Below are 15,663 nucleotides of genomic sequence, written 5' to 3' on the forward strand. Positions count from 1 at the left end.
ATTTTTACATTCCTAATCTATATTATGATATTCCTTTTTTCTTTGTTGTAGAATATCTCGGACTTCACATCATCTATTTAGTGATGCTTTTAGTGCAAGAAAAAAAAACACAGAGTTTGCTTTTTACCAAACTACAGCATTCTGTCCATGCTTCTAAACAGAATACCAGAGTTTGTACAGTGCTTTCTGGACTACCAGAGAATCATTCTGATTTCCAGATAGTCCGGAAAAATGCTGGATAGGTGGCAAGCCTAATTATTGCATAGTAAGTGGCAACAACAGAAAAGCATCAGTAAATATTAACATCTTTAAAAGTTGTTAAAACACTTCATGACAAGCTTTAGCAGCTTCATACATCTCTTGTGGTATCAGCTGACTACAGTTAATATTCTAGTATCAGACTAGTACTTGAGACAGTGACATCAGAAAGGTGTTTTAAGAAGCCTGTTTTCTCCAATTTCAGAGTGCAATCACAGCCATCAGTGTATCGCAATTACATAATGTACATATATGACCATATTTTTGAAAAATAAGTAATTGCAGCAATGCCAAAATTGCTTGCATGTCAGTTATAGTTCTTTTCCTTATAGTGAATAACACTATTATGTTTTATAAATTACACACAACACTGTCACTTTTTTCTCCAGTATACTAAGTTGCTCAAGGGAAATACACTATCCTAGAATGCAGATTTCACATGCTGTAAATGCATTCATATGAATGAAGTAAAATAAAAGACATGGATGTCTAGATACATAGACTGTCAGGTAGGCACTCTTCAAGATTTACAGACATTGTGCCAAGGAATTGGAGAAGGCCTGAAAATCCTCTTTACACAACTCAGAGTCACCTTTGTGAAACTTCAGACCTATGGATATATGTTTTGTATTTTACCAGTGTTGAGCCTGAAATTGGTCAATATTGACCAACCCAGGTAAAATATAAAACAGTTCACAAAAATATAGAAATTTAAGCATAACAGAGTAGTTCAGACTAGTTGCAGAGATAACTGTATGTACTGATTCTAATAAACAGAATGTAGTGTACAATCAAGTAGAATATAACATTTCTAAATCATTACTTCTGACCAGCTAGATTACAGCAGCTATGATAGTTCATCTGAGGAAGTCCATTGAAGTGGGAAGAAAGTGCTTAACTGTCATTGAAATTTTTACTCTTCAGTTGCTGTTCCGTACTGTGCCTTATATGATGGTTCATGTTGGGGGTCTTTCTGCCATGTTCACATATCTTTTTACCATAACCAAGTACTCACATCATTCATGTAGCATGCTGCTATAGAGAGTTGCAAATGTCAATGGTTAACGTCAATACATAATAAGGCTTGTAAGTATCCCTCTCTTTTCTGAATGACATTCCTTACACCTGTGTGCCAATTAATGCCTCATTCAGTATGGCTGTGAAGTTTATGAGCTGCTCATCAGACCTCTGTGTTTTAGGCACATGCACACATGCATGCAAACACTAACATCTGTGAACGTGTTTGTGTGTGTGTGTGTGTGTGTGTGTGTGTGTGTGTGTGTGTGTGTGTGTGTGTGTGTGTGTGTATATGTGTGTGTGTGTGTGTATACATGTGTACATGTGCACCTGCATGCATGCATGTATATGCACTTTAGTTTATGTGGATGTATATGCACTTTAGTTTATGTGGATGTGATTTTAAACACTGAAACACGAGGTTTCCAAAGCCACTCATCCATCAATCATCTTGCCAATATCCATCCCCATAAGGGACATCTTGCCTCCAGGAGGGCAAAGCAAGTCAGGCCTGTAATGAACCTGTGGACATCCAACCTATCATCAAGGTTTGCCTTAAAAGAAATGAGAGTACCATTCTGTTTTACATGTCATAGAAGAAGACTCCAGCGATAACTGCAAATAACTAAAGATGTTAGCTAAATAAAATGCAGGGAGTTTCTTGTGCTAACCAAGCTAAGTAGTGAGGGTTTGGAGTAGCCCATTGTGAAGCGTTATATACTTTGATAACAGATAGTGGCCCCAAACTCCAACTGATCAAAAATAAACTAGGCAGGGAACACAACCAAAAGAAAATATAAGAAGACCAGAAAAAGTAGATTCAAAGCAGCCATAAGCATGTATTTTAATGTTGTGTAACTGCCTTTGCTTCACACAAAGAAAGAAAAAATGGCCTGACTTGGCCCACATAACAAAACAGAGTTACACATTTGTAATCCAAGGCATGTGGTGCTTCTGTAGAAAAATGTAGCATGCATTTTTATTTGTCTACCTGGAGTAGACGAGGTTCACACAATAAAAAAGCATAACTGGACATTGAAAGAGAAATGCATAATGTAGCTTTTTTCTTTTTTTTTTAGGAGGTAAAGCTCTATTTTGCAGTTATTGAGCATACATGTAGGTGCCAGGAATTGGCTGGCCTTTGTTCAACTGGTGCCCTAGGAAAAAGGGCTCCACAATGCCCCCCCACACCACATGTTGCCCCATCCTGATCTACCTACACCATCCAGATCACTGGAAAATCACCCCTGCTAGAGTGGTGCCTTAGGCAGCTGCCTAGTTGGCTTATGCCTAAGGTCGACTATGGGACTGTAGTTAGGTCTTTATCCCTCTCTAGCATAAAGCTGGAATGGTGGCCTCTTCAAAAACAAGCACTAAGAGCCTGCCCAGTGTTTTTGTATGAATCCCAGCCTTAAGCTTAGACAACAAATTTAAAGTAAAGCAAGCTGCAATAAAACAAAAGCAAAAGACAAGAAACACTGTAAGTATTCTAATGTATAAACAAAAGATCTGTGACAGTCACAGATTGGGTAGACCTGACAGCTCTCTCAGATTAAACCTTTTTTTGTTCTGCTTAACTTAAACAAAAATTATAATGTTCAGGTCCTCACATGCACATTAGACAGATATAGTCTCTTTGCAGTCAGAAAAGAGACATAAATCTTTGCAAGCTGTCCCTAATAAAGAATTACTTTATAGCTCCAAAAAAGCAAATTTTAAAATAAGCTAACAATTTTAAATTGAAAGAAACGGCACTAGAACAATATAACATAGAAAAACAGCGTAAATATGCAAACCATAAAGCAATACATTAAAAAAAGCAATCACAGTACAGCATTACCTGGCAGCTCGAATAGATTAACAGGGGAATTTAATAAAGCCAACACGGACTTTTCTTCTGTGTTGGCATAGAAGCACACTGCTTACATGAAAGTAAGCAGGTTTGCGATCCAGTAAACAGAGCTGAGGGGTGTGCATGAGCTCCCCAACATGGAAGTGTCCATGGCATGCAAATCACCTCATAAGCAGGTGAATTGCATGTAAATGAGGGTGGTAGAGCATTCCATCAAGCAGATAGGCAATCCTGCAGACCCCGTGTTGAAGTCCGAAATATACATGGAAAAATTCTGTGTACAGGATGTTAAATAGACAACAGGGGTTGTAAAAGTGCAGTTAGAAGGACAGCAATAGCATAGTAGACACAGATATGTGCAAAACTATCCACTGTATCTCCAAAACTTAATATAAAATAATTTAAAATAACTTTTTTTTTAATAATCAGGTTATGTTTGTGCAACACGACACAGTGTGCAAACATGCCATTAAGAAAAATAAAAAAAATTAATAAAATAATTGTAAAAACAAAAATTAGCAGTATCTGACAGTAGTGAATTATAGAGCCCTGCGTGGAGTATGTACAATGGTAGACTGCCATGGTTGCTAATGAGGCAGGGCTTGGAGCTATGTAGTTTCCAGGTTGTCTGCACGGACCTCTATGCAAATGAGCTTGGGTTAATGAATCGCACAAATGGGTATCCATGTCCACAGATCCCCTATGTGTAGGCAGATAACCATGTTGGTGTCCATAGAAAAGGTAGCTGATATCAAAAGGGGGGTTTTCCGCAGCCTTTTAAGCTTATTGGAGCTCAGTGGTGCCTGTTTGCATGGTGCGCCACTCTGTTGAGTAGGGAGATATGTACAGTGTCTGCTAAGCTTTGTTTACCTTTGGGGCACGTTTCAGTGGGTTTGAGCATGTTTACATGGCATTCCGCCATGCTCAGAATGACCTTTCATGGGGGCATGTACACTGTGTGCTGAGCACTGTTTACCTTCACTGTGTATGTTTGCATGACATGCTGCAGTGCTTAACATGGAAGGCTGTTAAAAAAAATTGGCTAAGAAAGGCAATGATATATTAATTACTGATGACCCCTGTTCCATTTGAACTAGGGCCATTAACAGTCCTTAATGATGTACTGGCAGGTGGAATGCATCATAGATAGCCAATCACAAAGGCTGCACGTACAGCAGAGCACTATGAAGGTTGCAGAAACCCTACAATCTGTTTCATCCCCATACTCTGCACCAATGGAGTACAGACTTGGGACTTTTAACTGAAGAAATTATATGGGCTACTGCAGATCTGCTACATATGTATGTGCTAGATGCTGAGGTCAGTGCTGCTGCTACTGCTGACTGTAGTCCTAGACTGAGAAGTGGAAGAGTGTTCAGGCCCACAGTAACCTTCCAGGGGCTACATGACCTGGAGATTGTAGAGTGTTACAAGGTGGACAGGGGCATACTACAAGAAATCAATGAGCTCAGCTGCCCTCAACTCAGACCCAGGGCTAACAGAAGGGAACCCATCCCAGTGGAAACAAAAGTATGTGTAGTTGTTAGGATACTAGCTACAGGTACATTCCAAAGACCAGCTGTGGACGTGATGGGTTCTCACAGGCATCAGTATCCAGGGTACTCCACCAGTTCCTGGATGCCATGCTACCACATGCCAGTGAGCACATTTATTTTCCCCTCACCCGTGAGGTGAGGGCCAGCAGAATGCAGCACTTCTACCATATAGTACACTACCCTGAGGTACTGGGTGCTATAGATTGCACTCATGTACACATCAAGGTACCACATGGGGAGGAGGATAGAATCTACATCAACCGCAATGGTACCATTCCATCAACTGCCAGATCGTGTGCAATGCACAGGGCATTATTATGAATGTGTTTGTTGAAAGCTCTGGGCATTATCATGACTCCCATATCTGGCACACATCACAGCTGTATGAGATGTTTGCTGAGGGGGACATCTCATGCGGCCATTTACTGGAGGATGCTGGCTATGCACTGCAACTGTGGATGATGACACCCATCAGAAATGCACAGGCACCCACAGAATAACACCATAATGAGGCATATGCACAAACTAAGAACATCATAGAGTGTAAGTTCAGGCTGCTGAAGTCATGGTTCCGGTGCCTCAATGTATCTGATGGAGCCCTGCAGTACTCTCCAGCCACATGTGCACAAATGTTCACAGTATGTGCCATGCTGCACAATATGATCCTGCAGAAACAGCTGCAGCAGGATCAGCAAAGGAAAGGGATCTACAGCCCCCCACCAGTGCCTAAGTCACCACAGCCGCACTCACAGGGGGATTCTGTAGGCAGATGTAGGTGTGCCCAGTATGCCCTGGCATTGGCCAAGAGACATTGCATAGCACATGCACTGACAATCTAGGCCCTAGGGACTAATACCTTACTCTAACTCACATACATATTAGTAAAAATGATGCCAGCCAGCCCACACAACCTGTACCTTACCATGTATTGGCTATGGACTGCATGCATCAGAACTACAGGTCTGTCAACTGCTGCATTTGCAAGGTAAGTCACACAGCTATTTACTTCTTGTAAGGGGTACTAAAGTATGGTAGCATATGTATGGTCCTGCCACATACTGTATATGCAAGGGAATATAGTGGGCTACTGGGCAACTTGCAGAGATCTAACAGCCACTTGGTACAACAGGTACTATGTCCAATAGTATTTGCCCCATAATATTCACTAGACCACATGGCTGGAACCTCCCCCTACATTATTTAAGGGAGATGACAAACAGTGGGGTCACAACACAGTCGCACAGCTGTGTATGCCAGCTGGTCGTCCCCCACCCCCAACATATCAGTTTTCCCATAAAACTGCTGTAACAGTACGTCTGCAATGATATATCAGCAGACCAGATAGTTCCAGGGCTGTGACATAGAACCTGTCCACACATTGTATTTCCCACATAATGCATGGGTGAAAATGTATGTCTGTATGCTGTTGATAGTATGAAGAATGAAACCACTCTGTTTGGTGGCTGATGTGGCTCACTGGGCTAGAGACATTAGCATGAGTGATGGCGTTGATGGTTTGAGTCAGGCAGCATCTATATCTTTTGTATGTGAGGTACTTGTATGGTGTATTCCCACAGACTGTCAAACCCACTCAGTCTGTTACTGCAAGAAAGCTGGATAAAGCCAGAGAGAATGGGGGGACAAAGGGCCAAAACAATAGACAAAAATTACTAGTGCTGTGAGTAACCAAGAAGGTGGTGAGTATAACAGCAGGTTGCAACAGGTCAGATTACCTGCATGATGTAAAGGCTGTCACTTAAATGTGTCAATCGTTACAACAATTCAGTGACTGCATTGTACAGTATATTGCCAGAAAACCACAACTGTATGAAGAACAGAGCAGACATATGGGTGGAATGCTGGACATTCTGCAAAAAATGTACAGTGAGAGGTATGCAGACTGTCACCCTGTATGCGGTCTTACATCTTGTACCCCATTCATATCATACCTCTCAACCTCTTTGAGTAAGATATCTGGACAAAGTCATGAAGAAAAGTGGGATAAAGGCCCCAAAACAGGGACATGTTTTAAATATTGCTCTTACAAATGTAGATAGTTGATAGAATAACAGGTCTTGCATTATGATGAATCTCCTGATGTGTATGGAGTCTGAAACGCAAATGTCTCTGTCATTATATTTACCTTAAATCTTTCATGATGTGCCACTAATATACCTGAAAACCACAATGTTATGAAAAATGGACCACAAATATAAGGCAAAAATCAGGACATTCTGTGAATATCTGTGCAGTTGAAAGGTATCAGTCACATATTAAGTATAGCAAACAGCCAGGGAATGCCTTAGACAATATCAGGGAAGTGCTGTACTGTGGAAACAGGTGCAGCAGCCAATGGTCTGCAGCACACATAGTCCCTGACTGGAGTACAGGTAGCTCTGGCCTGGAGTCACCTTGTAAGTGCTGTCAGTCACACTGGGCATGCTCCTGCACTTAGCTAACTTGAGCCCAAGTCTGTTGTCTCTTCCGCTCAAAGACCCGCTATGTGTAAATATGTCTGCATATGCATACAGCTATGTATGCATATCTGTCTCTCGCTATCCCTCTCATTTATGATTATGAGTATCTATTAGTATGTGGCACATGTATATATGATAATGACACACATATATATATATATATATATATATATATATATATATATATATATAGCTATATAAAGTACGATACATAGACTTTCCATATATATTTGCATAACACATTTACATAATGTACACACACAGCAACAGTTAAGGAAACATCCCTGTTGCACACATTTATATAGATATGTGTGTGGATGTATGAATGTCCCCACATACCCTCGGAATGCTGGGGTTATCTGCACTTACACATCACAATAGTTGTCTGATGGAACCAGACCAAGGCTGCAACAGTACATAATCCACTCACCCACAGACTCCTGTGCCTGTGGAATGTCACCCTGTAGACAGACACAGGTGAGCAGGTGGTGTAATTTACAATAGCTGCAACACATGCCTTGGACAGGCCATATTGTCCCTGTCCACATGTCCACGTATTAAACTGCAAACAGTCACGTATGGCCATACTGGTAACTGTACATGCATAGCAGGGATATTACCAGGTATCCCACTCCTAGGACACTAGTATCACTCTGCAGGCCACACATGCTCTCTAACACAAGGCCACTTTGCGTACTTCACAAGTACTGTTCCTGCATCCCCCTATGCAACAGACATAAACTTTGGTGTGTGCAATAAGTACTGTGAACTGTAGTGTGTAATAGTAGATAGGTAGGGGTTCTAATCTCACATCATCCAACTTGTGTGTGTAAATATATCCCCTTGTAGTACTACAGACATGCCCATCTGGCCTATCTCTATGCAATGGTTTTGCATTTTAAGGCCCTGTGACTAGCTGCTGGCATCTTCATTGGCCTCCTTCACATAAGCATAATTGACATTCACCACCTTCTAGATTTGTACATTCAGAAAACCCAGGTGACAAGTATCAAGGGTAGCAGACCTTGTCACAAAGGAAGAATGTTTGATTACGCTGACTGCTCCCATTGTCCCTGATACACTGTTATACACAAATGCACCTAGGGAGTCATGCATGTATACAGCCTTACCTGACATCATATTTCTGCTCTGCCAGCATGCCATCCTGTGTTACTATACTGCCGCCATGTGTCCATTGTTTAACCCCTCGGACTCCTGGAACAGATAAATACACAGGTACATGACACACCTGTTATTTTGTAACACTAATGCTAGTCTAACATCATGCAACAAAGTTGCACAACATTTGGTGTGTAGTCATGGCACATGTCAGCATACAATACCTGTAGTGGCCCACAAGTGCCACGGCAAAACAATACTGCACTACACAAGCACATGTAAAGTCATATAGTCATCTTGTGCATCAGACACATATTTGCATTTCCCTGCATCGATGGCACAGATGGCAGGGATATGGCGCAGGTAGCACCACATGCATAGGGTGTGTGTGGGGTTGCCAGTGGCCTAGGCTGTGCTAAACAGGTAACATCATGTGTGTGATTCAGGAAGGGGTGTGGGATAGATGGGCCATGGAGAGGTGTTGTGTGTGTGTCTGTTAGTGACCTGCATGTGGCAGTGGTGTTTCATTGTGTGCATGTACACAGTCAAGCCCAGTGCTAGTCCTACACATTTGTATGTTGGACAGCTGTGGATGACACATGGTAGAGTGGACAGCTCACCATCTCCAGCCATGAACACATGAACTGGCTCTACCAGGATTAACAGTGGCACCACCATGCCAAAGGTCAGATATGGTGGTAGTACCAGACAGTGACTGCAAAATGCTGGAGCTGTGTCTACCATGGGACCACCTAGGACCACATGCCCATGGCCTGCCACATTGTGGTGTGGACAGCAGACTTCCCTCTGTAGTACTGGAGGTACTGCCTACTGAAGCTTGACTGTGCATGGCCACAAGGACTCCCAGCAGATGTTGTTGCTGACCTTCGTCCACGTGTCCGACGTCCAACTCCAACCAGATGTTCCAGCACAGACAATCTGAGGGTCCAAGACAGACACTGTCTCAGTCCACTGTCTATCCCCTACATTTAAGAACTGATCCAGGTTGTCCAGAATGTGGTGGAGGCAGTCACGGATGTCAGACTCTGCTGCATCCATAACCATAAGCATCCATCTGGTGTTGCATTCAGAACATGCCTGTGTCTCCATGATGGCCCAAAACATGCTGTGAGTGATGAGTGATGTGACACCTGCAACAGGTAGTGGATGGACTGCAGTCCTCCTATTAGCATCCCTGTCAATCCTCCTGCACGGGGCCTTGCTAGCTTTCTGGCTCTGGCCATTGTCTGCACTCATTAGTGCCATAGTTGTCTCACTGCCCTGTTCAATGTCATCACCCTCTGACTGTCCAATATCTGTGGCCTCTGGGGATTGGGTATGTGTGGGCATACTGACTGTGTGTGGTGACAATGGGGACAGAAGAGGGATGTCAATCTCTGGGATAGATTCTGCCTCTGACAATCTCACCTGGTCCTCACTATGGCAACCATCATCAGCAGCATCTGATGAGACACTGACATAAGGTCGGGAGAGGGAGAGAGTCCAACCACCCCAGTCACCTGTGAGAAGCAAAATAACAGCAGTACATTACTACCTGCACTATTTTGTATGGTAATCCACACAGTCTCATACAGATAAGGATCCACAACTGTATTACAAGTCCCACATCTTTACATCTCTGCTCCCATGCACAACAGACAATCTCACAACATCATACACAGACAAGTCAGGCCCATTATAACATGCACTTCAGCTACATCCAGTTAATGTTGCCAGTACAATACACCTTCAGGGTATGCAATATGACTGTGCATGTGATAGAAGTAAACATAAAACCCAGTACACCTATATTGACAATGATATTCCAGTAGTATTATCACTGACTCAGGTATACACCCCTGTTGTGTTTGAACAAGCATCTTAGAGTACTTACCTCATGTATAGCAGGCTGCATAATAGCTCATAATTATAAGTGCAATCTTGTTATTGTTTGTACAATTAAACACCTGTGATTACCCAGTCTATGGACAGTAGTTGACTGTTCCAGAATGGAACATACAAATATCCTACTCTGGCTAAGGACAACAGTTGTACATAGAGCAAATGACAGCCCTTAAGTTTCTTAGAGTATATATCATCCTTAACACAATGGTATCACACTTACCTGGTACAGGACCAGGGACTTTTGCCACACCTAATGGACCTATGAAAAGGTGAGGGAGAGGTATTGTCAGAAACACTAAATGTTGCAGCACTACAAGGTAGTTTATGCATATATCCACATATACAGTAGCTACTGTGATAATGGCTATATTGCTAACATTCTGAGTATGTGTGCAGAACTGAGCATGAATCCCAACCCCCACCCCTAATGCAGATAGACCTGACACCAATGTACTGGTATATACAGCCTGCCACAATGACTGATACAGTATTAAACTGGAGAATGCAGTAAGCTTACCTGGATGCTCCTCTTCTGTGGGCACTGTGGCACCCAACTCCATGATGTATAGCATGATGAATGCCTGGGAACTGTTGGCTGTTGCTAGGTTAACCAGGAATTCCTCTATGTCCGAGAGCATTTGTTCTGTCACAGGCCCTCCACTGATGGCAGCACAGTCCCTGGCATCAGCAGCTGCCCTTTGTCATGCAGCATTCACCATATCTGTGGTTCTGTGTTGGAATTGCTCATAGATCTTATCTTGTTGGCCAATCCGAATGACAGCCCACACAAGGTCTGCCCACAATGCTACCCACTGCTCCCAATTGTGCCTACCCCTGGACAGCAAGATCTGATGGTGTTGTCTCAGTCCATCCAGTATAATATCATTCTCCACAGTTGAGAAGGGTGCGTGTCTCCTGCAGTACATGGTTCCTGGAATACAAGAGTGGAACAAATTACAGGACCAGATACATGGACATCCACTATGAACAGATCCAGCACACCCATAATGGCCTGCACTATCCACTGCTCCCTCAAAAGACATATCCCAGAGTCTGGCAACACACTATGTGTGTGGTTATCACCAAGGTAGTAGCAATACTGAGGTATGTCCCAGTGTGCTGTGACAAATTTTGCTGTATGTTCCTACACACATCACTGCAATTTACTGTGATGTGACCCCTACAGGTAAACTCCCAATAATATGTCATGCAGCCACTGTCAGAATAGCAGTGTGCTATTACAATGACTATATGGGGACAGTCCATCAACACCAGTGTGCCACAATGACAGAAATCAATGAAAATCTACTGTAGTATATATTCCCTGTAGGCATCATACCTCTCAACTATACAGATCTTTGCAGACTGCTAAGATACTTGCCCCATAGTCTTGGTCATTTCCATAGGTTCATAGGTTCATAGGTGTGTACTAGGCTAATGGTCTTGGAGCCTTTACAAGCCTAGCCCATAGAAGTGCCCTGGCATCATGACGCCCAACGTTAGTTCCCAGTGCCTCTATCAAGTAGATCCATGGGAGTGACCCCCAGGGTGAACTTTCTATTACCCATCCACTCATCAAGATTTCTTTTGAAGAGGGACAGCGAGGTGCTCTGTTTGACATGTATGGGAAGTCTATTCCAGAGCATGGACAGTTTCTGGGTTTGAAACCTGTCCCTCGAGCATGTTCTGTGGATTGTGGTAATGTGGTTGAGGTTTCTGGAGCATGTGGTTCATAGGGAGTGGGATTTCTTTAGATTACAGGTTCATAGGTTCATAGGTAGGTACTAGGCTATTGGCCCAAGGGCCTACGTAAGCCTAGCCAGCAAGGAACCATAGCTTACGCCATCCAAGAAAGTTATTTTCCTGTGCCACTGTCCAGCAGAGGCACAGAAGTGATCCACGGGGTGTATTTCCTATTTCCCATCCACTCATCAAGATTTTTCTTGAAGAGTACTAATGAAGAACTTTGCTTGACATAGATGGGTAGCTTCTTCCAGAGTATAGGAAGTCTCTGGGACAGAAATCTATCCCTCCATCATGCCCTGTTTATTGTGGTGACAAGGTTTAGGTCCCTAGAGTGTGCAGCCTGGAGGATTGGGATTTCTTTAGGTGTAGCATGTACAACAGCTCTGGGTTTGACATAGCTTTATATGTTAGGCAGAGATCACCTTGGAGTAGGTGATATGCTACGGAGTAAAGCTGAAGTTTTTTGAGGCGGTCAGTGTAGGGCATTTGTTTGAGGCCAGTAATCCTCTTTGTGAGGTACTTCTGGTGCCTTTCCAGCTGCTGCAGATGCCTTGTGAGGTACATTCCAAAAGGGGCACTGTACTCTATAATGGGTCTAATGAGTGATGAGTAGAGGGGAACAATGACCTCTTTTTTCCTGGATGAGAACCCTTTTATGATGAGGTGTGCCATGTAGAAGGACTTCCTGACTACTGTGGCAATGTGACTATCAAAGAAGAGACTACTGTCTACCTGGGTTTCAAGGTCTCTTATCATGCATTTGGTGTTAAGTAGATTGCTGCCTATGTGGTAGTTCATGGGTACAGAGTTTTTACCAAAGGGGATGACACTGCACGTTTTGGCATTGAGCTTGAGGCCATAGCTCTGACACCAGGCATCTGTCTCAGTGAGGCCCTTCTGTAGGATGTCCACATCATTTGGGGACTTGACTATGGCTCCTAGTTTGCAGTCATCTGCGAACTTCGTTAGCCAGAGACCGTCTGTGTTAGCCTGTACTTCAGAGAAGTAGATACCAAACAGGAGAGGTCCCAGGACAGAACCCTGTGGTACTCCACTTATCACTGCTTTGAGGTCAGATTTGGAGTCTGCACCTTTTACAGCATGGGTTCTGTCTGTGAGCCAGTTTGCAGCCCATCTTGTGATGTAGGGATTTATACCTAGTTTAGTGAGTTTAGCTATAATTCCAGAATGGGTGATGGTGTCGAATGCCTCGGCAAGGTCAAGATAGGCTCTGTGAATCACCTTACCCTCATCCATGGCTTTGGTGACTGCCTCAAAGAAGTTGATCAGGTTTAGGATGCATGATCTGCCTTTCACAAACCAGAACTGGGTGGGATCCAGAGTTTGGAGGTTACCAATGTCTTTGTTTATGAGTTCCATGATGATACATTCCATTGCCTTGCAGAACAGGCTCACCAGGCTAATATGTCGATAGTTCCCGAGATCAGTGGTTTCTCCCCCTTTGTGGAGTGGGATAACTGTTGCTGTGCACCATTCAGTGGGCACAAAACCTGATGTGAGGCAATTATTGAACATGGTGCTTAAGTGGGGAGCCAGTTCGTTCTGAAGTTCATGTAAAATACAGCCTGGGATGTTGTCCAGTCCCATGGATGCTGTGTTTTTGGCTTTAGAGAATGCAGCTTTTACCTGCTTAGTTGTGATTACAGGGACTCTGCATTCTTCCTGTATAGATATGGGCCCTTTAGGGGGTGAGGGGGGGGGTAGCATTTCTAACAGAGCTGGGTCAGACATGGCTTTGTAAGTCAAGCAAAGATCACATCTAAGTAGGCAATATGAGACAGAGAATAGCTGGAGTCTTTTGAGTCTGTCCATGTAGGACATGTGTTTAATGCTAGGATCCTCTTTGTGAGGTACTTCTGTGGCCCCTCCAGCTGTTGCAGGTGTCTAGTGAGCTACATGCCAAATGGGGCATTATACTCAATGATAGGTCTAATGATGGAAGAGTAGAGAGAGACAGTGACCTCATTCATCCTGAATGCATAACCATTGGTAATGTGATGTGCCACATAGAAGGACTTTCTGACCACATTGGCAATGTTGTGGTCAAAGGAGAGGTTGCTGTCAAGCTGTGGACCCAGATCTCTTATAACACCTTCAGTGTTCAGTGGGCTCGCATCGATGTGGTAATTAGTGGGAACTGAATTTTTACCAAAGGGGATGACGACACATTTTTGGCATTATGTTTAAGGCCATGGTTTCAACACCAGTCATTGGTCTCAGTGAGGCCTTTCTGTAGGATGTTTGCATCACTTGGGGAATTAATAATGGCTCCCAGCTTGCAGACATCTGTGAAAATGGTCAATCAGGGTCCCTTTTTGTTGGCATGGACTTCTGAGAAGTAGATGCCAAACAGGAGAGGACCCCAGACTGATCCCTGTGGGACTCCACTCATGACATGTCAGCAGTCTGACTTGGAGTCTACTACTTTCACACTGTGTGTTCTATCTGTGAGCAAGTTTGCAACCCACCTAGTGATATAGGGGTTGATGCCTAGTTTGATGAGTTTATCAATAACTCCTGAGTGAGGAATGGTATCAAAGGTCTTCGCCATATTGAGGTAGGCTGTATGCACTGCCTTACCTTCATCCACAGCCCTGGTGACTGACTCAAAGTAGTTAACCAGGTTGAGCAGGAATGATCTCCTTTTCACAAAGCCAAATTGCATGGGGTCTAGAGTTTGGAGATTTCATATATCTTTGCTAATCAAATACATGATGATGTGCTCCATAGCTTCACATATCAGACTCATCAGGCTAATAGGGTGATATTTCCCAGGGTCTGTAGTTGTTCACCCTTTATGGAGAGGGACGACTGTAGCAGTTGGCCATTTGGAAGAGCAAAGCCTGAGGTGAGGCTGTGACTGAACAGGACATACAGTTGTGCTGCCAGTTCACTTTGTAGTTCATGTAGAACACAGCTAGGGATATTATCGGATCCCATGGAAGCTCTATTCTTGGCCTTGGAAATTGCAGCTTTAACCTATGCTTTGTTAATGCTGGGTACCTGGCATTGTTCAGGTATTGTGATTTGTCCTTGGGGGGAGAGGGGTAAAGTTGGCACTGAATCTGTCGGCCGGTATGTTGCCAATATTTGTTGGCTCAGTACAGGAGGTACCATTGTGCAGTAATTCAGAGTAAATCTGGGTATTGCTGTGTAGGTTCTTGATATAACTACGGAAGGCTTTATGATTGTGTTTAGTATCTGCCACAATTCTGCCTTCATAGCTGGCTTTAGAGGATTTGATGAGGTATCTCAACTTTTTGTTGAGGCTAATAAGGGAGTTTTTCCAGTCTTGGGACTTCACCTTTTTCTGCAACAGTTTCTTCATTCTGTTGTAGAGTTTATTAATGGCAGGGGACGACCAGATTGGCTTCCTTTTTTTGGAGGAGAGTGTCTTGGTTCTGTTGGGTATGGCTAGTTCCATGCATTTATGTACATGTTCGTACAGTGCATCGGTGTATGATTCGGCAGTCATGCTGCTATTTTCCATTGGCATGGGTGCCGTAAAGTTAGCCACCTCTGTTTTTAGGAGCCCAAAGTCAACTTTGGATATTTTTTTTTAGGTGGTTACTTTTGTGGAGGCTGTGGGTAAGATGTGGATTTCCATGATGATTAGTTTATGGTCAGATCTGATCAGGAAGGGACTGGCTACTGGTGTAGAGCAATGGTCACCCATGTTAGTAATAACCAGGTCAAGGATATTGCTTCCTCT

This window comes from Protopterus annectens, chromosome 3.part0 (genome assembly GCF_019279795.1).
Source record: "Protopterus annectens isolate FY-2018-M chromosome 3.part0, PAN1.0, whole genome shotgun sequence".
NCBI lineage: Eukaryota > Metazoa > Chordata > Ceratodontiformes > Protopteridae > Protopterus > Protopterus annectens.